Below are 22,634 nucleotides of genomic sequence, written 5' to 3' on the forward strand. Positions count from 1 at the left end.
GGTCTTTGGGAGGCAATTGGATTTGTACAAGGTCATGGAGGTAGAGCCCCCATGATGGGATAGGTGCCCATATAAGGAGATGAAGAGACAACAGCTCTCTCTCAGCCTTGTGTGCATACAGTGGGAAGGTGACTATCTACAAGCTAGGGAGAATCTGGCACCCTGATCTCACACTTCCAGCCTCCAAAACTGGGAGAAATAAATATTTGTTGTTTAAGCCACCAAGTCTATTGGTATTTTGCAGCTGGAGCTAAGACACTTACCCTGCTGAAATAAGCCAACCAAAAGAAAATGGTTGGGAAAATTTTATAGGACTGCAGGAAAATCACGAGGCATTTTAATTGCATGTTCCAAATGTCAAGGATCTGTAACTTTTAAATATAGTGGCAGGGCAGGAATAAAGACACAGACATAGAGAACAGACTTGAGGTCACGTGGGGGAACGGGAAGCTGGGATGAAGTGAGAGGGCAGCACTGACATATATACACTAGCAAATGTAAAATGGATGGCTAGTGGGAAGCAGCTGCATAGCACAGGGAGATCAGCTCGATGCTTTGTGCTGACCTAGAGGGGTGGGATAGGGACGGTGGCAGGGAGGCTCAAGAGGGAGGGGATATGGGGATATATGTATACATATAGCTGATTCACTTTGTCGTACAGCAGAAACTAATACAACATTGTAAAGCAATTATACTCCAATAAAGATATAAAAAATGCAATTAAAATAAAATTATGAGGATTTATGTCATCCTCTGCCACAACCGGCCATAGCAGGAAGAGAGCCCCTGGAAAACAGCACTTGCCTTGGATTGTTACTGCAGAGAAAAAACTGATCAAAGATCATTTTTAGAAAAAAGAAAAAAATATATAAAATTATGACTCTCATACACGTATACAAATGAACACTTGTTACAGATTGTATTTAACTCATTAATCAGGAAACATGAGGGGTCCCAACCAGTTCAAGAAGTTAATGTTAGAAAGTTACAGAATTCACTTGCATGTCTATAGACAAGAATTATTTTGCATTGCTACCTGTTACCCACAACTTATATAGTTGTAGCATAGCTCCCATAGACTCAGAATCATATCATGTCTTTCAGACAGAAAACTAGGTAGATGCCCTAGCAAATCATTGTAGATACAGGATTTAACAGCTCTGGTTTTATTGACTTCTATGTAATATGAATAGTCTATTACAGCTGATTTCCCTCATCCCTATCCATTTAAAAAGTCATGATATTTATCCATTCAAGTTGAATTGTTGATTTTGGATTGGTCAAAAATTTCATTTGGGTTTTTCCATAACCAATATATGGAAAACCCAAACGAACTTTTTGACCAGCCCAATAGTTACATTACAGACTGAAGAGAAAACCACAACCCACTCCAACCAGGCTCTTTATAATTTTTGAATACCACGTTAGCTTCCATCCATCCTAAAAATCTTCCCTAAACCATCAAACTGCACACCAAAACCAAGCAATACTCAGACATGACAAAGGAAAGAAGAGTAATACAGAAAATTTATGTAAGGGCTGAACCTCCTTCTCCTGTTCATTCTGGATTCAATATTCTTTAGGAATTCTTCTGGTGTGTTTTTTTCTCCTTCCATGTGCAAATTCTTAATGAGTATGGTCATCAGCATTTGTTTCTCTCTAGTTGCCCTGTCCTGGACTTCTAGGCATCTTAATATTTGTAACAAATTCCTTTAAATTGGATGAGAGAGATGTATATACATAGAAAAGGGCTCAGAAGAGTCAAGATATCCTTGGTTATTTATAGTTATTTATAATTATATGGATAGTGGAATTACGGGTATTTTAATTTTTTGCTTTATTTTTGCTTTATTTATTCCCTGCTTTTTCTACGATGAAACTATAGTGATTAGAATTGAGAATCGGTATTTTTTATCTGAATTTTTTAAAGCCCATGGAACAATTTAGATGTCTCTTAGAAGTTTGTGTTTGTTTTTTCTGAATGTACCATGTAGAAAGCCTTAGGCCAGGAATTTAATTAATGTACTCCTCATGAAAGAATTGCAAAGTTTATAATTATAATAATTAATTGTACCTTGCTTATGTTCAGGGGATACAAGTCCCACTTATTCCACCTCAAGAAAATGATGGGCGTATTCTTTACGAAGTTTCAGTAACTTCCTATAGTTATTGAATTAAACATCACCATCACCACAGCCACCATCATCATAGCTAATTATAAACGTTTCATATGCGAGATTCCATTTTAGGTACTGTATACATATGTCACCAATCCTCATAACAACCCTGTGTGGTATACACCCCATCTCACAGATGAGATCATTGACTTGGGGAGAGGTTAAGTGCCTTGCTCTTTTGGATCACACAGCTAGATAGTGCTGGAACCAGGATTTGATCTCAGATGACAGACTCCAGAGCCCAAGTTTCCAACTCCCAATCTTTCTGTTTTGCAACTGTGTGAAGCATGTGAACAAAAAGGAGAGCTGGAATAATGACAGCTAATGTGAAGGACACACACTTAATACCAAGCAGAAATGGGGAGCACTTCTCCTCCCCTGCATACGAGTTTACATTTATGAGCTCTACATCTTTCCCACCATGAGTACCTGAAAGTGTGCACATAAACCTTGCCCTAGAGGTTTTCTGTTAGGTCATATTTCTACATCAGGCCAAATGGCACATGGTTAAAGAATGCTATGAATCCTTGAGCATAAACGTCATGTACAATATAGGTACAAGTGGAACAAAAGTCCAAATCTACTTTCAGTTGAGGGTGAAGGTGGAGCCCATGGTCAGGGAGCACCCTGGGATTTTAGGGCATATCCTGCCTTCACAACCCACGTACTATCCCCCTCCTTCTCTACCTTGTAGGCTCATTTTCAATCATTTCCACAACCTACTCAACCATGACCACCTTGTCTTTCTGCCATGTGCACCTTACCATTTACCAACCCTGGGGAAAGCTGACCATCTGTTGTTGTTTATTTCCTACTCCCACTTCTGAGCTGCAAAGAATTAAAAGAAAAGAAACAAAGCCAGGAGAGTTGACTCTAAGTTCTCATTATCTATCTCAACTTGGGCTTGCAGAAATATTCACTAGCAATTTTCTTTCAGTTCTGTATTATCTCCCTTTCCTTCAGTCTCTAACATCACAAAATTTTCCCCCTCACTCCATCCTTCCATCTCTACTCCCTCCCTCCCTCTCAACAAACTTTCCTGAATCCTATTCTTCTTAGAAGGTTGAGACTGTCCAATATGAGTTTCTTCCATATCCATCCTAGCCATTACAAAATCTCTCCGGGTTCAATCTCTAGGTATTTTCATTTCTGCTCTCAAGAAAAGCACATCACTCCCCTTGACTACAGCAGTTCCCTCTAACTGAGCTCTTTGCCCCTCATCTTTCTGCATTTCCTTGCTTCATTCTTTATTCTTTTGCTCTTGGAAATATTTATTATCTCCCTCTTTACTTAAGCTTTCAAATTTGGCCATTATTTCCTGCTATTTAAACCAAATAAGGATTACCAGCTTCTGGCTCTCCATTATCTGAGCCTTAGTATTTTCCCTCCACATCTTCCTCCTTCAACCAGTTCTTTAACACATTTATTTATTTAACCAATATGTATGTGCACCCCTAGTACCCAGCTCTATTCTAGTAATAAAATAAGCAAAAATACCTGTCCCTTAGAGCTTACATTCCAAGGGGGGAGGGGGAAAACAGGCAATAAAATGAACTTAAAAGCAAAATATACCATGTGTTAGATCATGCAAGAAAGAAAACTAAGTAAGGGAAGGGAGATATAAAATGTCAGGGGACAGGATGTTGAAGTGATAGAAACGGTGACTAAGAAAGAAGCACCAGAAAGAGGATTTTTGCGTAACAGCCTAGAGGATGTGAAAGAACTTGCTGGACAAACATTCAGGGCAAGAGAACTCCAGGTAAGGTGAAGAGTAAGTGCAAAATTCTGGCGGCTGGAGTGTACCAGATGTATACAGCAAAGAGGCCATGGGGCTGAAATAGAGTGTATGCAGGAGAGAGTGGTAGGACACAGGTCAGACAAGTATTGGGGGTGGAGGTGGAAGAGGGAACCAGATCCAGTTGGGCTGGATCCAGCAGTAGATCACTGTAAGCGCCTACTTGGTTCTGACAGTCTGTTTCAGTTAGGATAGAGAATTGACCCAAGAAAAGAGTGTTTTGGCAAAATAAGGGATTCATTGTCTCATATTTAATATGCAGATCAGAGATAAACAGTCCAGGACTGTCAGTCATTGTAATCCAAGCTCCATTTATATTTCTGTTCTGCTTTCATTAGTCTGTGACTTCCATCCTCAAGTTTACCTCATGGTCACAAGATGGTTGCTGGAACTCTAGTCAGTGCCTGCATTCCAGGCAGGGACTAGCTGAATAAACCTCTTTAAAAGACATTCTCAAAAACTACCTCCTAAAGACACGTTCGTACATATCACTGGCCATCCTTATTTTATAATAGGGGCTGGAAAATGTTGAATTTTAGCTAAATACATTGCCATCTTCCCAAATTAAGAGTTCATTAAGGCAAAGAGGAGCATGAGTGTTGAGTAAGCAACTAGCTACCATAGATGGTTAAATTTTTTATAGCTTTTAACAAGAAAATGAAGAAGTTGGATAAGTCTAAAAGTGGAATTCTTAATTTGGTGGTCATTTTATCCACAAAATAAATGCATATGATGAAGAAGGCTATTTAAAATAAATAAGTAAACCAATTTTGGGAACTATTTCCATCAGTATTCCGTCAGTAGGAACATTTTTTCTAAACTTGGAAAGCTCTTTTATTTTGGTATGGGAACACAACTGAAATCATGACTCTCCAAGATAATTATGAGCAAAGAAGTACTCAAGAGAGACATGGGTATCCTCTATAATTAATATGGCAGAGAAAAATATTGCCATGGTGACAAACCAGTCCACAAAGTGTGAACCAAGTTGATATCCTCTGAAACACTGGTGTCCAAAAATCCTTAGGAGAGATCGCTGTGCTTGAATATCACTTTGCCAACTTTGAATGTTACTCACATATATGTGTGGCAATATTATGTAGAGGTCAAGAGAGAAAAAATAGTTACAAGGTATAGCTAAGTATTCATAAATTAAAAATGTAGAGGTGATATGAAAAGAAGAGAAAAACCTCCAGTATCTCTGCTGGCACGCTGAGTAGAGACAGGAGGCAGATACAGCTGCAATTTTAAGTTCTTCTAAAATAAGAAAACTCATCATTTCTAGACTCTTTATTTTTGAAATCATCTGTTGAGGTCATAAAATCTACTGAAGCCCTTTCTGTTCCCATTTCTAAGGGTGATTTATTTCATAAAACTATTCCGGATCCTGTAAGGTGGTTTTCACCAACAAGACGACGATACAACCTTGAAAGGGAGGGGAAGTTCCGTTTCAGTCTTCAGGAAGCAGTAACCCGGAGTCATTCTCTGTGGGTGCTACATGAACATTAATCAATAATGAATGGAGGATACTTTACCATCTGTTCAGCACTGACTCAAAATATACTGCTGTTACTTAATTGGATTATTTTTAGTCCTGTAGTTTTCAGCTGGGTGAACATTAATGGCTGGATCTGTGAAATGCCCGGCAAATCATAACTCCTGTTTTGAAATCCTTGTCTAGAGGGGTGGCTAGTTATGGAATGATAAGTACATCCGAATAGCAATAAAAGAAGGTCTTCTCTAACATTTGGTTTTCTTAAAGTGATAAAGCATTCCCTCTTCAGTAGAATAATTCAAGTCACGTATAACAAGTGACAGCCTGGAAGACTAGGAGCTAATGGAAAAAAGACAAGGAAAAAAATTTTAAGGAAAAGAAAACAAATGGGATTTACATATATGGTAAGTAGCACAACATTGTCTCTCTTTTTGTGTCATTAACCCACCCCCAGCACTTCCTAGCACGTTTGTATCAGAGTTGCCATGCTGTGCTGCCTGCCCTCTGTATGTGCTAGAGTATGCAGAGGGACCAGCAAATAAAATTTCAATTCAGATATAAGACATAAAATCGTAACATGATAGTCATTTCTTCATGAAGGAGAAATTGAGCTGTTTTTAAAATTACTTAAGGCAAGAGGCTTCTGAGAGGTTACATTACTTTTTTTTTTCTAACTTTCAAATTAGAATTAAGAATAAGAAGTAAAGATATTTACTTAGGTGCCCAAGGGGAGCTGTGGTTCAATTTTAGTGTACTCTTTTTCAGTTCGTGGATTGCATGCTAGAGTAATTTATCAACAGCCCCAAGTGCTCTATTTGCCCCAGGGAAGGACTTTATTAAAGGTGTGATTTCCCCTAGTCCATTTTCAGCTGCTCCAATGCAGCATAACCATCTTAGACATTTAAGACACCCTATTTAAAAGACAATCAAAATCATGCTTCCACGAGGCATGCTCAGATTAGCAGAGTGTATTACAGAAGCCAATTGCTAGAGTTCCAATCCTAGTTCCACCCCCATATCAGATATGTGACCTTAACCTCTGTAAGGCTCAGCTATCCCTCAAAAGACAAGTGAACATTTCAATAAAATCTACATCACAAGGTTGGTTTGAGTATCACCTTAAATAATGCATACAAGGTGTTTTGTACAATACCTAGCATTTCCCGTGTTTTCTAAAACATGTGTAATACAGAAGTTGCCAACCACACCTCTTGTGCTATGGGAACCCTAACTGCTGTCACTCACCCAGGCCCTTCTGAAGGGTCATTTGCACATGAATCCCATGACTTGAAGCCCAGCCAAGGTGGATTTGACCAGGGCAGGGAGCCTGGTACAAGGACAGGTAATCTATAGGCTGATGAGAGAGCCGTGAGGTGGCCTAAGGCAAAATCTTTGCTCTAAACGTATGACTGCAATTAACTAAACCAACCAAAAAAATGCTCTTGGGCAGGAAGAATGAGACATATCAGAAGACTCCAGTGGTGGCTATGGTAGAAGCTAAATGACACATACGTGGGGGACAGTCAGTAGAAGACATGAGGGAACAGAAGGTACAAATAAGCAGAAGCACGAGGCAAGGAGAGAGTCAGCCTGTAGTGGCAACTGGTAGGAGAGGGCCAGGCAGTGAGAAGAGGAGTCAACACAGTGAGTGTAGAGCAGGACAAAATAAATGCTGGTTGCTAAGGAGGCCACAGAATACCCTGGCGTGTGTGCCGTTCTCTCCAGCTGGGCCCATCCTGCCTGCGCCCAGGCAAGGGCAGAGGGCGTATGTCTGGCTGTCCATTGCCCAGATGCTCAGAAACCAGGTCAGCCAGGTCACAAGTCACCAGGGCGGTGAGCCTTCACTTCTCCTTAGTCTGCGGCCTCCAGGGTTTCCACACAAGCAGCAACGCTGAAGAGAAGCCACAGTGTAAAAGCAGAGCTGCCTGCTTTATTGCCCATGTGGGCTTTGGCAGAGCCAGCGGGAAGAGCTGTACTTTTCCAGTCCCCAGAAACTATCCGAAAAGTGCTGGCTCAAATCAGTCCTGTGTACAGAGTGTCTTGGTCCCTGACTTTCTCTGATTCCCCGGCTCCCTCATCCAGACCTTCACTTCCTCGGTTCTTCCTACATTTGTATGTGCGCTAATTGCTACAGCAAGCACCTCATTCCCATAATATTTTCAGTTATTCTGTTTTCCTGACTAATACTACTTCTAACCCTAATTAATAATAATTTAAAGGGCTGATGGGTTTTTTTTTGTTTTTTTTTTTGAGTGTTTACCTTATACCAGATGCTGGTCTGAGATTGCTACATGAATTAAATCTTTTATTCCCCACAAAAATTAAATCAGTTGGTATTGTCATGATCTCCATTATATAGGTGAAGAAATTACAGGGCAGCAATTCTAAGTAATTAGTTCAATATCATTTCCCCTAAAGTTTATAAGTATGGCTGTTCATGTTTTATTTGCTTCTCACTATGTCATTACAATAAGTCCAAATACCCCGTTTAACGTGTATGTGCGTTGGTTTCTTGAAACCTTAAAAAAAGCCTGACTGAAATTCTTTCATCTATTTTCATATGTATGTGTCCTTACATATTTTTTCTTTGAAAGTCAGAGTCAGTACAAAGAGATTACTTATTGATGCAGATTCATAAAGAATCACACTTATGTCCAATACAAATGGCATTGATGTAATTAAGAAACCGGGGGCCAGTGTGGCATTACAAACAGAAGCAGGGGCAAAGTGATAGGAGGTGAAGTCAGAGTAGTAGCTGGTGGCAAGATCATATAAGGCCTAGCAGGATGTGGTGGGGATCTTGGTAAGGCCAAGAGGATGGCAATCATTTGCAGATTTTGAACAGGGGTAGGGCATAACACAATTCGTGTTTTAAATGGATAACTCTGGCTGCTATTTGGAGAAAAAAGCAGTTGAGATGTGAGGGTAGAAGAAGGAAAACCAACTAGCAATCTGTTACAATCATCCAAGCAATAAATATTGGTGGCTTTGATTAGAGAAGAAGGGGTGAGCAGGTAAAGAAGTGATGAGATTCTGGCTATGTTGAAGAGGTAACCGTCAGGATTTGCTGATGGTCTGGATGTGGTGTGTGCATTAGTTTTCTATTGCTGCACAACAAATTACCACAAAATTAGCAGCGTAAAACAACAGCCATTTGTTAACCTGCAGTTTCTGTGCATCAGGAGTCCAGGCATGGCTCACACAAGTTCTGTCTTCAGGGCCTCACGAAGCTGAAGTCAAGTGTTACCTAGACTACGTCCCTATCTGAAAGCTCAAGAAGGGAAGGATCCACTTTATAGCCTCCTCAGGGCGTAGGCAGAATTACTTTCCTTGCAGCTGTAGAACTCATGGCATCCTGCTTCTCCAAAGCCAGCAAGAGAGATAAAGTAAGACTCTGCTATTTGAATAATTCTCTGTCTTCAGGGAACATTCAGGTCCTCTAATCATAGGCTCGCCTAACCAGGTCAGGGCCACCCAGGATAATCCCCCCTCTGATTAGCTCAGCTTCTTAGGGATCTGATCTCTTGACTTTTACCACACAACATAACATAATCGTGGGAGTTATATCCCATGCACTATGTATGCCATATTCTACAGCATAGAAGCACATCATGGGTCCCGGAGGCCACAGCATGTTATTTCCCACTCACACTCAAGAGTAAAGGATTTCACAAGGATATGGATACAAGGGGGCAGAATCATGGGGTGCACCCTAGGGTATGACCACCAGAAATTGTAAGAGAAAAAGAAGGGGCCTGGATAGCTGCAGGTCTTTCACCCAAGCAACTGTAAGAATTGAGCTTCCATTTACTAAAATAAAGAAGATGGAAGAGAAGGTTTGACATGGGAGTGGAAAACCAAGAGTTTGGTTTCAGGAATATTGTACTTAAGATGTTTATTTGACATCCCGGTGGAGATGTCAAACCAGGCATGTGCAAATTGCATCTGCAATTTGAAGACTGCATGACTGTCCAGGCAGAAACTGACATGTGGTACCTGCCTGGCTGAATTATCCACATTGCAGATTCCTTGCCTTCCATCTCGATAGTTCTGAAATGTGATTGGGCCAGTGTTCCACAACTGATCAGCCTGAGTCTGCTCACTCATAAAGGACTAAAAAGAACAATAACAAGAACATATCAATTCTCTGTAGCAAATGTCACTATAAAGCAGACTGGATATTCATATAACTATAGTGAGCACTTCCCCTATACAGGTCTGGGGTGGACACGGCCTAATCTAATGACTCCCATTTTTCTGTGAATAGACTATGACTGACTACCTCCCCTACCAATGGACATATTCCTTCCTTAACTCAGAATATTTCCCCCTTTCTTTTCTTCTTACCAACCACTCTTGAAATATGACCTACTTCCATAAGATGTAGTGGCTCATTACAAGGATAATTTCTAAAAGGATGGAAAGGCTTTTTAATAGAAGGATGGAAAGTATAGGAATCTTGGAAAAGCCTCACCACTACCACATATCATTCTGAAGTGTGTCCTGAGTAAGATGACTCCCTCTTGAGAATCCCTGCTTTGGTTTTTAATAGGATGCTGCTCTTAAATGTTATATATCAATTTCATAACTCTCCAAGAACAGTTTATCACTTTATTTTAAATTTTCTTGAGGTTCACCTAATTGTATCTATGTAGTGTCCATACCTAATAAGGCATACATAATTTCCAATTTTATAGATGAAAATTGAAGCTCAAAAAAGTTAAACAACATCCCTAAATCCCACATCTAGACAGGATCAGGGAAGTTCAAGCTCAAATCTAGAAAACCTCAAAGGCACACATTCTTTCTTAAACAACTACAATTTTAAAACTGTGCTCTATGGAGGCTAGGGTATAAGGGAGTTATGGTGGCGGGGAGGTGGGGAATAAGTTTAAAAAGTTAGGAAATTCTTCCTTCCTGTGCAGAGTAATCAGAAGTTAGTTGAATAGTCCTAGAAGACAATTGTCTATCATTCTTCCAATACAGTTTCAGTAAGTGGAATAAGCAGATTAATACATCTCCAAATCCTTATTTCCTCCTGAAATCACTATTGATCCTTCAATATCTAAGTTCAAATGACTCTTTAGTAAACCCCAGACAAAACCAATAGCCTTCTCATAATGTGCAAGACATGCATCTATTTTAGTACTTACTATATTTATTATAATTATGTCCCTCTCTGGCTGTCTCCCTCACTAGTCTAGGAGTATCTTGAAGGTGGATGGTGTGTCTCAAGAAGCTTTATATCTTCAGCACCTAGGACAGTTCACCTGAGCCTAAAGGGACTGTTGAATGGATGAATGAAAGAATGAACAAATGAAAAAGCAAATGAACAATGTTTTATGACCTATCACTGTCACTATTATTGCAATAATACAATGCCAAGGACAGAATTCTCCAAGATGTAATTTTCTTCTATTTGATTAAACCAAACAATAAACAACTTAAAATGTAGATTCCAATTTACATCCTGAAATATGTATAGCTTTAAATAAATGAAATGGCTCTTAATTATGGAGTATAAGTTTACTCTGTCCCAAACACTGCGCTGTGCCCTTTACATATATCATCAGTTTTAATATTAACAAAAGTATGAAGAAGTAGGTATTATTATCTCCATTTCCATACATAGTAACTGACTCTCAGACCATCCTGCAAAAATCACACATTTAGCACATTATACAGCCAGGATTTAAACCCAGCCTGTCTGATTCTAAAGTTCATACTCTTCACCACTAGTTTATAATACCCTTAAAAATGCTGCTAAATAAATCAAGGTCTGTGGTAATTCAATGTGGAAGAAAAGATAAAACAGAATGAAAAGCTTATTGTTTTGCTTTAGTTTCTTTGACTATTTGTTCAGTGCTTCAGGGTGTGTATACCTTGAATAGCTATTTTATTGGGGAACATTTAGAGTGACTCTCTGGGGAAGCCCTTTTATCACTGTAGCGTCTCAGTGTGGCACTGGTTCCAGTTTGTCTGTCTGCTGTTTGTCTGCTGAAGCTGTTTCATCTGAGATTTCTTTGCATCTAATGTTCATGTGTGTTTTACACTGTGTCCAACCATTCTGGTAGTAGCATATGGTTAGTTTTGTTAATTGGGCTTTTTGTTATGCTGTGTCTGCAAAGCTTCTTTTAATTTATATTCAAATATTTGTCATCCTCTGGCAGCCTGTTTTGTGATGTCTGTGTTTGTTGTGTGACCCATGACTATAGCATGTTTTTCAAGCTGTGTTATGACACACCGTTTGAAGATGCCCACCATGTGCTAGCTTCTTACTACAATATAATTCCTGCTCTGCCTCCTTAACTATCCAGTAGAGTTGACCTTGGGAGAGGGTAGGGAAAGGCAAGAGTCATTGTTTCAGCCATTCTAGGCAACTAGATTGTTAGGAATGATACAGATGGGATGAAAGTTGGATTGTTTATCAAAGACAGAGCTCTAGATGATTCATGTAGCATCAAACATCTATAAAAGCCTACCTTTTTAAGGAACCTCCATACTATTGTCTGTAGTGGCTGTATCAATTTACATTCCCACCAAGACAGCAAGAGGGTTAAATTGAGTTATCTGTAGTGAGGTGGATGGACCTAGAGTCTGTCATACAGAGTGAAATAAGTCACAAAGAGAAAAACAAATACTGTATGCTAACACATATATATGGAATCTAAAAAAAAAAAGAAAGGGTTCTGAAGAACCTAGGGGCAGGACAGGAATAAAGACACAGACATAGAGAATGGACTTGAGGACACAGGGAGGGGGAAGGGTAAGCTGAGACGAACTGAGAGAGTGGCATGGACATATATACACTACCAAACGTAGAATAGATACTTAGTGAGAAGCAGCCGCATAGCACAGGGAGATCACCTCGGTGCTTTGTGATCACCTAGAGGGGTGGGATAGGGAGGGTGGGAGGGAGATGCAAGAGGGAAGAGATACGGGGATGTATGTATATGTGTAGCTGATTCACTTTGTTATAAAGCAGAAACTAACAACCATTGTAAAGCAATTATACTCCAATTTTTTTTTTTAAATGTTAAAAAAAAAAAAAAAAAGCCTACCTTTTGCCAGGCTCTGTGCATGGGCCAGGCTTAGGAGATTTAGTAAAAGAAGATAAAGTAGGGACACCACCAAGAATGGTACTAATTCCAGACTTTTGAACTTAACTGCCTGCATTTGAATCTCAGTTCCACTAATTACCAGCTGTATGCCCTTAGACAAGATACTTTACCTCTCTCTGCCTTAGTTTTCTTGTCTCTATAATGTGGGTGACAATAACATATATTTCATAGGATTGGTGGAAAGATTAATGAACTAGCACCTGTAAAGCACTTAGAATAGTGCCTGGGGCACAGTAATACTCAGTAAATATTACCCATTATTGCTATTACTTTTTTATACAATTTCTAATAAATATAGAAATCTGGTTAGTACAAGGGCTGTTGCAAAGCAGAAATAAAAAGTCCAAAAGAGTCTAATCAATAGTTTCCAAACTGCATTCTGGAGCAAATTAACAAATTTAAAGAAAAATGGCCCTGAGGTTACATACGCATGGAAAATTCTGAGTTGAATAGATGACTGTACACATCACAAAGTCTGCAATAGGCTGCTGTATATTGTGACTCTCCAAGAGGAAAGAGAATATGCAGCCCTCAAGTTTTTTGAATACAGGAATTTCATCTAGATGTACATCTTAAAGGACGAGTTTCCATATAAAATCCTTTGGGAAGTTCTGTTCTGGGTAAAAGTTTTTAACAATTACAGCTAGCAATTAGAGGGAAGTTAGAGCTGCAGATATTAACCATATTCGTAAATATTTAAGATTGAATTCTTGGATGTTCATGTGAAATTGCAATTATGTGACCACACAAACACACACACACACACACACACACACACACACAGAATTAATCCACAAAGCAATCTTCGGTATTGCCACAGGAGACCAAATCCTGTGACATTTTTGGTATCTCGTTCTTTCTGGAATGACATTTCTCAGAGGAGAAGCCCAAGAGCCCCCAAATCTCCAAAATAAAAGAGATAGAAAATGCAGCTGGGATTCTGCAGACTGCTGACACCTCTACACTGCTCATGTGAAATCATGAAGACAGACAATATTGTCTCCTGGCAGAGAATGTAAAAACATAGTGATGTGCTTGTTTGTCCTATAATTTATCAAATGTTTCTCTAATTATGGGGGAGTTGAAGAAGAAAGAGGGTAAAGACAAGACCTAAGGGAATGTAATGACAGTAGCCAGAAAGTAATAATGTCTGGCAGACAGCAATATATAGAAGCATTTCCTCTTGGCTAAGGAACTCTTTTATTCGTCTTTTTTTTTTTTCTATAAAAAAAAGTTTGTATGGAAATATTTGACCAGTTTTAATGTAAATATAAATCTTAAGTATTCTTTCTACACTGTGATAGTTGCTAAGGGGAAAATGAGTGTGACACAATAGTCTCATACCTCTCCTCACAGGTAATCACACAATTTCAGTTCATAGCACTGAGCAAGGTAGTCTAGGAGCTGGGGAAACACATGGATGAGTCAGTTAAGCTCAAGCTGGCTGGCGAACAGTCAGGGGAATCCTTCCAGAGGAAGTGAAAGCTAAGCTGAGGAGTAAATAGGAGTTAGCAAGGTGATGGTACGTGGGAGGAAAGATGAGTTTTACAAAAGAGAAAAGCCTAAGGGCAAGAGAAAGAAGAACGGGCTGAGAACTAGAAATAAGCTTCCTATTCTTGCAGTGCAGAGTGTAAAGGAGCAGAATGATGAGGGATGAGAGGGAGAGTGAGCCCTGGGTAGATAATGAACGATTTCATGTCAGGTTAAACAGCTTGCTTTTTCTCTTGAAGATTATAGGGAGCTATGGAAGTGTTTTAAACAGAGCAGGGACACGATCAACTGCCCTTTAGAACAACTCTAGCTGCTATGAGGAAATGAGTTTGGTTGGGAACAATATTGGTAGCCAGAAGACCATTTAGGAGACTGTGTCTGTTAAAAAAAAAAAAAAAGGCAAGAATGGATGGTAGGAGAGATGTGAGAAATTCAGGAGGTAAAATGTGTGATTGGTTTAAAGTAGAAGATGAAAAGGGGAGGAAGGATTAAAGGATGGCTCACGATTTCTTAGAAGTGGATGCCACTCATTGATTTTGGAGGACAGAGAAGCAGAACAAAGGTTGAAGACAGTTCGTTTAACATGGAGATGACCAATGGGCAGTTGGAGATGTGGATCTGGATCTCAGTTGTGAGTCATCTATGCTGGAGACACACTTGGGTGGTGCCTAAAGAGAGTGTATTGAGAGAGAATGTCTAGGGTGAAACCCTGAAGGAGAACCAGAAGACAAAGAACCACCAGAGAGACTGAGAAGTGATGAAAATAACTGGGAAAGGAAAATCAGCAAGAAGAACAAAAGCATGCTCAGCTGCATTGTGTGATGCTAAGAAATGAGACAGGTTAAGCCTGGGAAGCATCCTTTAAGTGCAACACCATTTCCACTGTTTCTGTAAACCAGTAGCAACCGCAGAGGGAGCTGAGGACTGAGCAAAGACAAGGAAACAGGTTGAGGATGTGCTCTCCAGAGGCGGCTGTGAACCAAGGAAGAGTGATGCAACAGGGAGCTGTAGGAAGATGCAAGATCATGCAACGAAGGTTTCTCCTGGGATCAATTTCATTTAGAGAGGAAAGCCTTGGATGTTTAAATACTGATGAGAAGGAGACAGTAGATAGAAAAAAAATTTTTTTTTGGAATAGTAGATTGAGTAAGGCTTCTGCAGAGACAAGAGGGGATAAGATCCTGAGGTCAATAGCCCTTGGTTTTGTATTCATGTCAAAAAAATCACAGACGTACATCTATCATATCACCGTTCCATGGGCCTTTTAAGTCTCCTTTGTAATAGTTGTCTGTAGTGAGCTACATGCAGACAAGTACTGTAACTACCTTACTCATCATTGTACCCATCATACCCATGGACGATGCTTGGTAAACATGTAGTTAGATATAACAGGTAATTTTTAGCACTTCTATAACGCAGGGTTTAAGAAAGAGGACTTGGTATAAGGACCAGAGGCCACAGCATGTTATTTCAGGACCTAAATGTTTCCCAAACTTACTAGTAGCTCAAAAACGTCCTTTGCTAACTCAAACCTTAAGATGCTACCAAGAGGCAACATGGCTTAGTGCTTGTTCATTCCACTGCCTTTGGACCCAGTAGGCCTGGGTTTGAGTCCCATACTCTACCAGTTATTCGGAGTGGTGGACCTCAGATGTAGTGTTCAACATCTCTTAACCTCAGTTTCTTGTTCAGCAGAAGCTAGGAGGAAGATAGGCCTGGCGGGGGAAGAGACAGGAGCTGAAGAAACCCCAGAGCAACAGAACCCTCCAATGGGCTGTCAGGGAGCAAATATTCAGAACCAAGGACTGTATATATTAGCATCCAAAAGTTTTCAGGATTTGGTAAAGAAAACTCTAACAGAGCTCTACCAAATAGCTATTTTTAGGAACTTGCTTTATTCATAACTAAGGATGATTTTTAGTAGCGCTGGAATTGTACATAAGACTGTTTAAAACATTTGTTCTCTTAAGCTCCTCTCCAGTAGACTGATGGTCCCAGCCCAGCCTCATATCACACAGCAAGTAACAAAGCTAGAATTCAAATCCATATCTAACATAAAACCTAGATCTCAAATCCCTCTTACAAATCTACTATGAAAAGATAACCTATAGAAAGATGGGCAAGAGACTGAAAAGGCACTTCATGGAAAAAAAAAGATATCCAATAGGTAATAAATATATGCAATGATGCTCAACATTATTGATCATCAGGGAAATGCAAAGTAAATCCACAAGGAGATACCACCAAACCCTAACATAATGGGTGAAACTTAGGAGTTGCTGGAATAGTCAGGCATCTTATCTTTAGAACACAGGAGTCTTCTGGGGTTACTGTTTGGTTTCGTTTGGTTTGATTCAATTTATCTGTTTCAATTCTCAATTTTCCCTTCAGAGTCTAGCTGCCAGTAGGGCAAATGTTATCTTTACTGCTATGTATTTATATATTGCATATTAATATATACATATGTTTATTTATTGAGTTCTACACTTATGATATGTGCACTTTCTTGATATATTATATCAATACTTCAATAAAAATTCTCTAAAAGCAAAGAAATAAATTTTCCTGCTCCTACTCTGCTTCTCTTCTCTTCGTCTTACCTGATTTGTGGTCTACATACCCCACTGCACTGCTGTCCCTTTCTAGCTGGTGGACACTACATTCTACCCAAGCCTTCCTCTGGAATGTGGTTGCCCTCAGTCTACACATCTTCCCTGAGAAGCCAGCTCCCCTTTCCCCTCCTAAGACCTACCCTCCCCCTTCCACAGGGAACCCCTCTGACTGTGCTGGGTCTTCTCACAACCCCTTACTATGGTCTCTTTAGGAGAGGGGAAGAAGGAGCATGTATTTCACCATAGGTTAGCTTTCTACATATTGGATCTATTTGCCTCTTATACTCTGTATATTTCAAAATGATGCTGATATGGACCTGGCTGTTTATTTCAGAAACTTTCCAGCTAACGTTTTACCATCTGGGCCACTTAGAGGATGTTAGATAGATATACACATGCCCACATATATATTAACATCTTTTGATGACATCATAATGCCTTCTTTTAGTGTTATCCAGGTACACAAATACCCTGTTTTATTGTGATGTGTGACACCATGAGGCAGTATTGGCCGTCTATGAGATATTTCAGAATGGACTTTTTATTACATGGGGAAAAAGAGGAGAAAGCAGCTTTCTTAAATCAGGAAGTTTCTTCTTTTTAAATTGTAGATACACTAAAATAACATCTTGCTCTGTAAGCAGAAAAGTTCTTATAATTTACCTAGCAGTAGTTATGAAGCTAATATGAGAAGTCCCTGTGATTATTTTTAAGATTACTTTGCTGACACCTACTGGAACATATAACACAAGTGAAGCAATAAAGATTCCCTAGTCTAACTGGGATGCATGACATCTTTTTTTAAATAATGAAATGGGTGGGATTAACTAATTAGATTAATTTCAATTCCTTGTGTGGTCTAAATTAATTTGCTTTCCTTTTGTTTTCTTTCTTTCTTTCTTCTTCCTTTTTTTATGGGCAGGAAATGTATAAAGATCAAATATTTCAAATTTTTCAGCTTGGAAAGAAAAGATATCACTTTTCTTTAATACAATAATGAATTGAGAAAATCTATTTATACTTAACACGCTGTATCTAAATTGTCATGTTCCTGCTGGTAGATTTCCCAGTTTAACAAAACAGATGAGATGAAACAATATTATGTAATTAATCAGTTGGTATCTAATGAGAAGTTAATATGCTCTCTTCAGTCGTTAGATAAAGTCCTTTTAATCCCATCCAGGTGATTATGGACATGAATTCCAAAATAAAAATAAAATTTATTTAATGGTTAACTAGAGGTAATAAAGCTATAATTTTTAGAGATATAATTTTAAAACCCTTAATAAATTTACAGCTACAATGGAACTTAAAATTTATTTAGTCTGAACATTTGATTTTTTAATTGTACAGAGAGGGAAACCAGAACCTAAATCCCAGACCACGGCTTCATAGAGTTTCTACTGTATCATTGGCCCTTAAATATTGCCTTGTTATTTATCCCTTGATATCAACTCTTTGCATTATATAATGGATTAAGATCATTCATTCAACTCCTTGGTTTATCAGATGCTCACAAGGGAGCAGATGATCTGGTGACAAATTTAGAAAAAAAGGTATTATCTACTGATGCATGATCAATAACCACAAACATAGCAGCATAAAACAACACATTTATTATGCATAGTTTCTGTAAATAGTATCTATAGTTTCTGTGGGTCAGCAGTCCAAGCATGGTTTAGCTGGGTCCTCTGTCTCAGGGTCTGACAAGCCTGAAACCAAGATGCTGGTTGGGGCTGTGGTCTCATCAGAGGCTCAGCTGGGGGAGGACCTACTTCCAAGCTCTCTCAGGTTATTGGTAGAGTTCATTTCCTTGTAGCTGCAGGACCAAAGGCCTCATCTTCTTGCTGTTTGTAGGAAGGAGATGGCCCTTAGCTCCTAAGCACTGCCTGGAGTTCCCCGTGTGCGGGCTTTCCCAACATGGCTGCCCACTTCTTCAAAACCAAGAAGGGAGGGCAATACTCCCACAAGACAGTGTTACAGTTTTATGTAGCATGACCACAGAATCATGCAGTACATGTAATCACAAAGATCCATCACCTTTGGCATGTTCTATTGGTTAGAATCAAGTCATAGGTCCTGCCCACACTCAAGAAAACACTAGGAGGTGGGGATCCTGGTAACCACCCTAGAACCTGTCCCCCCACAAAAGACATCCAAAAATACTAAACTCGGGTTCATATCCATCTGGCATTTAAAAATATGAAAATGGCCACGTATACAATTTTGCCTGGAAAGTGCTAATGTGTGTATGTTTAATTTAATATAAAATAACACCCGAGTGCTGCTGGTCCCTTCCACAAATGAAACAGCTCCAGAGAAAGGTGCTAGAGCGAAGCAACCTCTGACCAGTCACCACCAATAACTGCAGGAAGATTCCATCACTCCGAGGAGGCTGTGAATGCACTTCAGGGAGAAATGATAGATGTGACAGAGGAAGGCTTGCCTCAAAACAGCCACAAAATAAGCAAAAAGAATGAAATAAATCCATTTGCATGAACCCTACATAACACATAACTATTCTAAGTTTTAAAACTAATTCTTCTGGAGAGTGTACAACCAAAATATTTATTGCTGACAGTATACCACATTTTTCAACACCTCTTTCGATTGTCTTGACTGTAGTTTTAAAATCACATGATTTGAGAGGCTTCTGCTATGAGTCAAGCAGTTACAGTTTTTTTTGACTTATTTGTCCTTCATTAATCCTTGGAGTTCATGGACTTGGATTTGAGTAGCACCATAGACAGTACTAGAACAGATGTAGGGAATGTTTTACTGACATGAATAAGCAATACTTAGTTGTCTCCTATATTGCAAGCGTTTGGCTATGACAATATGTGAGGGTAATTTTGTGGCTTTAAAGATGAATTACAACTAACTAAGCACTGACTCAGCAAGTTAGCATACCACCAAATTGATAATGGATATTCAATAATTCTTATTTAATCTTCAAAATAGCCTTGTAAGTCACAGTATTACCCTTACTTTATAGATGAGGAAACCAGTGCTTAGAAGTTAGGCAACTAGCTCAAAGTCAAGCAGATTATGAGTAGGAGTGTGCTGACTTCATATCCAGCACTATTTCCATCATAGAATAAATACCTAATGTTCTTATTTTAAATCAACTTAATTCCTATGTTTTAAAATATCTAAAGGAAATGTCTTTGCTCCCAACTGATACTATTTGCTGTAGTTGGCCAAAAGGCTTATACCTATGTCTGTTTTAAGTTGATTTGCAAAGTGTGAGTGTGTACTTCACAATTATTTTTTAATACCCATTGGATAAACAAATGAAATGTATAAAAAACAGAATGTCCTTGATTATCCAAACGCTGCTGTAACAGTGGTGTGTAGAGAGGGGAGATCCCAGGTTGAGCTCTGGGCCACTGAGATCCACAGATTGCTTGCGGGCTGTGAGGCCCCCAAGAGAAGCTGTGGAGATTTCATGACAAGAAGCGCATTGTAGCAAATAGTGGAACTATCAGTCCTCTATGTGCCCTGCACCTATATATGGCAGTTTAGATTTTTAAAACCATACCTCTTAAAATCAGGTGAGGAAGGATGAGTTATTCAGTAGGTTTTGGAAATTGTCTATTTTAAAAAATAGATTTACTTCACCCCAAAACCCAATTTTTACTGCATTAAATATAATTGTAAAAACACCAAAAATATGGTACTTTTGTGTTGGGAAAAGTTTTTCCTAGTGTATCACCAAAGTATACACAGACACACACACACACACACACACACACACACGACTGTAGATGTACCCTATTGTTCTGTCCTGCCAGCATCCGTTGCCTCCTTTTTTCTAGTAAGAGAATTCGTCTGATGATTTCAGGAATCATCCCTTCCTGTTGCTTAGTCCTTGTGACTCATCACCTCTACTCTGCAGTTTCAGATCAAGACCAACCCCTGGTCCATCAGAGCCACATCCTTCAGGACCCTTCACATTCATGGAGATGTGACCTAAGCCAGGCCAGGCAAAGCCTTTTAAGGGTTCTACTAAAAGTCTGGGAAAAGACTCTCTCTCCTGGGTCTTGGGAACTAAAGATCCAGTAAGTCTGAATCTGCTGAAGGGGTAAAGAAGGATAAGGAGGAGAGAAGTGTTGAAGAGGGGAAGGAGGACAGCAGGAAAGATAAGAAAGCAAATGCAAGATGAAGGAGAAAAAGGAAAAGAAGACAAAGATGAAGACTCCTCCTTCTGCAACATATTTTGAAATAAATTGTTTTAGCCTTAGAATGGTATTTGAGCCCCGAAATTACTTTGAATTATGGAATGGAAGGGAATTACCAATTTTCAACACTTGAATTTCTTTAAATGACTATACTCAATCTTGCTGTTTTGGGAAGTCCTTCAAAATTAAAACAGAAAAATGGTCTACTGATGGAAGTGAAAAATACTTTCATTAAGAAAGGAAGCTGTGAATGTGTGTGTTTTCTATTTTGTTTTATCCTATACAGGAGTCTAACTAAGAACCTTTTTCATTTCCCTTCATCACTCGCCATTGAAATTCATGGGGTTTGAAGGAACCTAAGGATAATGAGGAGGATATGATTCATTATTATTCAGAAAATTTTACTGATCAGAGAAATCAAGAGCTTATGTTAGCATAAAATACTTAACATCACATTCTGTATTTACCAAAATTAATGCACAATTATGTCAACTAATTTATACTTAAACCATTGTTGGAATAATTTATCTATGAAAATTAACTTGAATAACATTACAATCAGTGGAAGGACTGGGAGGGGGGAAAGCATAAATAGCATAAATAACTAATGAAGTGAAATAAGCAAGTGAAAAGGGACTGTAGTTCACACCTAGAAACAAGTAAGGGCTGTGTGTTTTCCCTTCACGTGGAAGATGAGTACAACTGATCAGGTGTGCAAATGTCACTGATGGTGGAATGGCTGAACTCCTGGGTTTCAGGGTATGGCTTTACTTTAGACCAACCACTGTCTTCCTACGTGCTTTGTCCACATTCTTGTCTCCGCAGTTTCCAATATTTGTGGAAGATTCCATCTTTTCCTGGTCATTTTCAGTTTTGAGAACAACTTCATTCAGGTAACTATTAAAGGCACTTATTCTCACTCCTCACATATACAAGTAGAAGAACATTCATTGAAAGAAGCTCTCATCTCTCTTTTGTGCCTCCCTCATTACTTCCTTTTTTAAAAATATTTATTTATTTATTTGGCTGTGCCGGGTCTTAGTTGCGGCATGCGGGATCCAGTTCCCTGACCAGGGATCGAACCCGGGCCCCCTGCATTGGGAGCAAGACGTCTTCACTGCTGGACCACCAAGGAAGTCCCTCTCATTACTTCTGGAATAGTAATTGTCCAACTCTGCTGTGACTGGGTGAGCAAGTTGATTCTAGGATAAGGCTTTAGCTGAGTTGTATCGGACACAGTAAAAGCCTTATTCTCCAACCAGCTTTATCTGTCAAAAGTTGAAATGATGCTGTATTTTAAATTTCCCTCTTTCCAACTCCTAAATCATTCAGTTGATTTAGATAAAGATCAGGCAAGGAAGAAGGATGTTAACTGCTGGCTTCTTGAATCCCAATGATAAGTGAGATGCCCTTTCAGTCATGAGAATTATGGCCTAATATTATATTTAATTCAAAACTTCTCCTCTTCCTTCATGCAGGCTTGACCCGTTGTCCACGTACCTCCAGTGGGAAGAGGGGTGTGGTTCACTCTTTCACTCTTCTGATCTCCTCTATTCACTAGGCAATGCCCACCCTTCCAGGCCTCTGTGATGGTCCTACTCAGCTCTCCTTCCTCACAGCCAAGGGTTCCCGCACCACAGCAAGCTGCTGTCTTGGGTGAGTTCTTTCAAGATAGTTTGAGCCCAGTCACCCATCAGGGAGGCAGTATGGCAGCCAGACTCACGGTATTTAAACCTGAGTTTTTCGTTTACCATCCAAGTGA

General features: G+C 39.3%; 1 long non-coding RNA gene across 1 annotated transcript in view; it reads left to right on the forward strand.

Annotated features, from left to right (window-relative positions):
• Positions 1 to 12,494, forward strand: part of LOC309624513 — a 690,902-nt gene extending 678,408 nt beyond the window's left edge. Inside the window, exon 2 of the long non-coding RNA XR_014241987.1 lies at positions 12,153 to 12,494. This is a non-coding gene — a long non-coding RNA (uncharacterized lncRNA). The remainder of the gene's footprint in view (positions 1 to 12,152) is intronic.
• Positions 12,495 to 22,634: the final 10,140 nt, after the last annotated feature.

This window comes from Balaenoptera borealis (assembly GCF_965194805.1).
Source record: "Balaenoptera borealis genome assembly, chromosome: 2".
In the NCBI taxonomy this organism is placed as follows: Eukaryota; Metazoa; Chordata; class Mammalia; order Artiodactyla; family Balaenopteridae; genus Balaenoptera; species Balaenoptera borealis.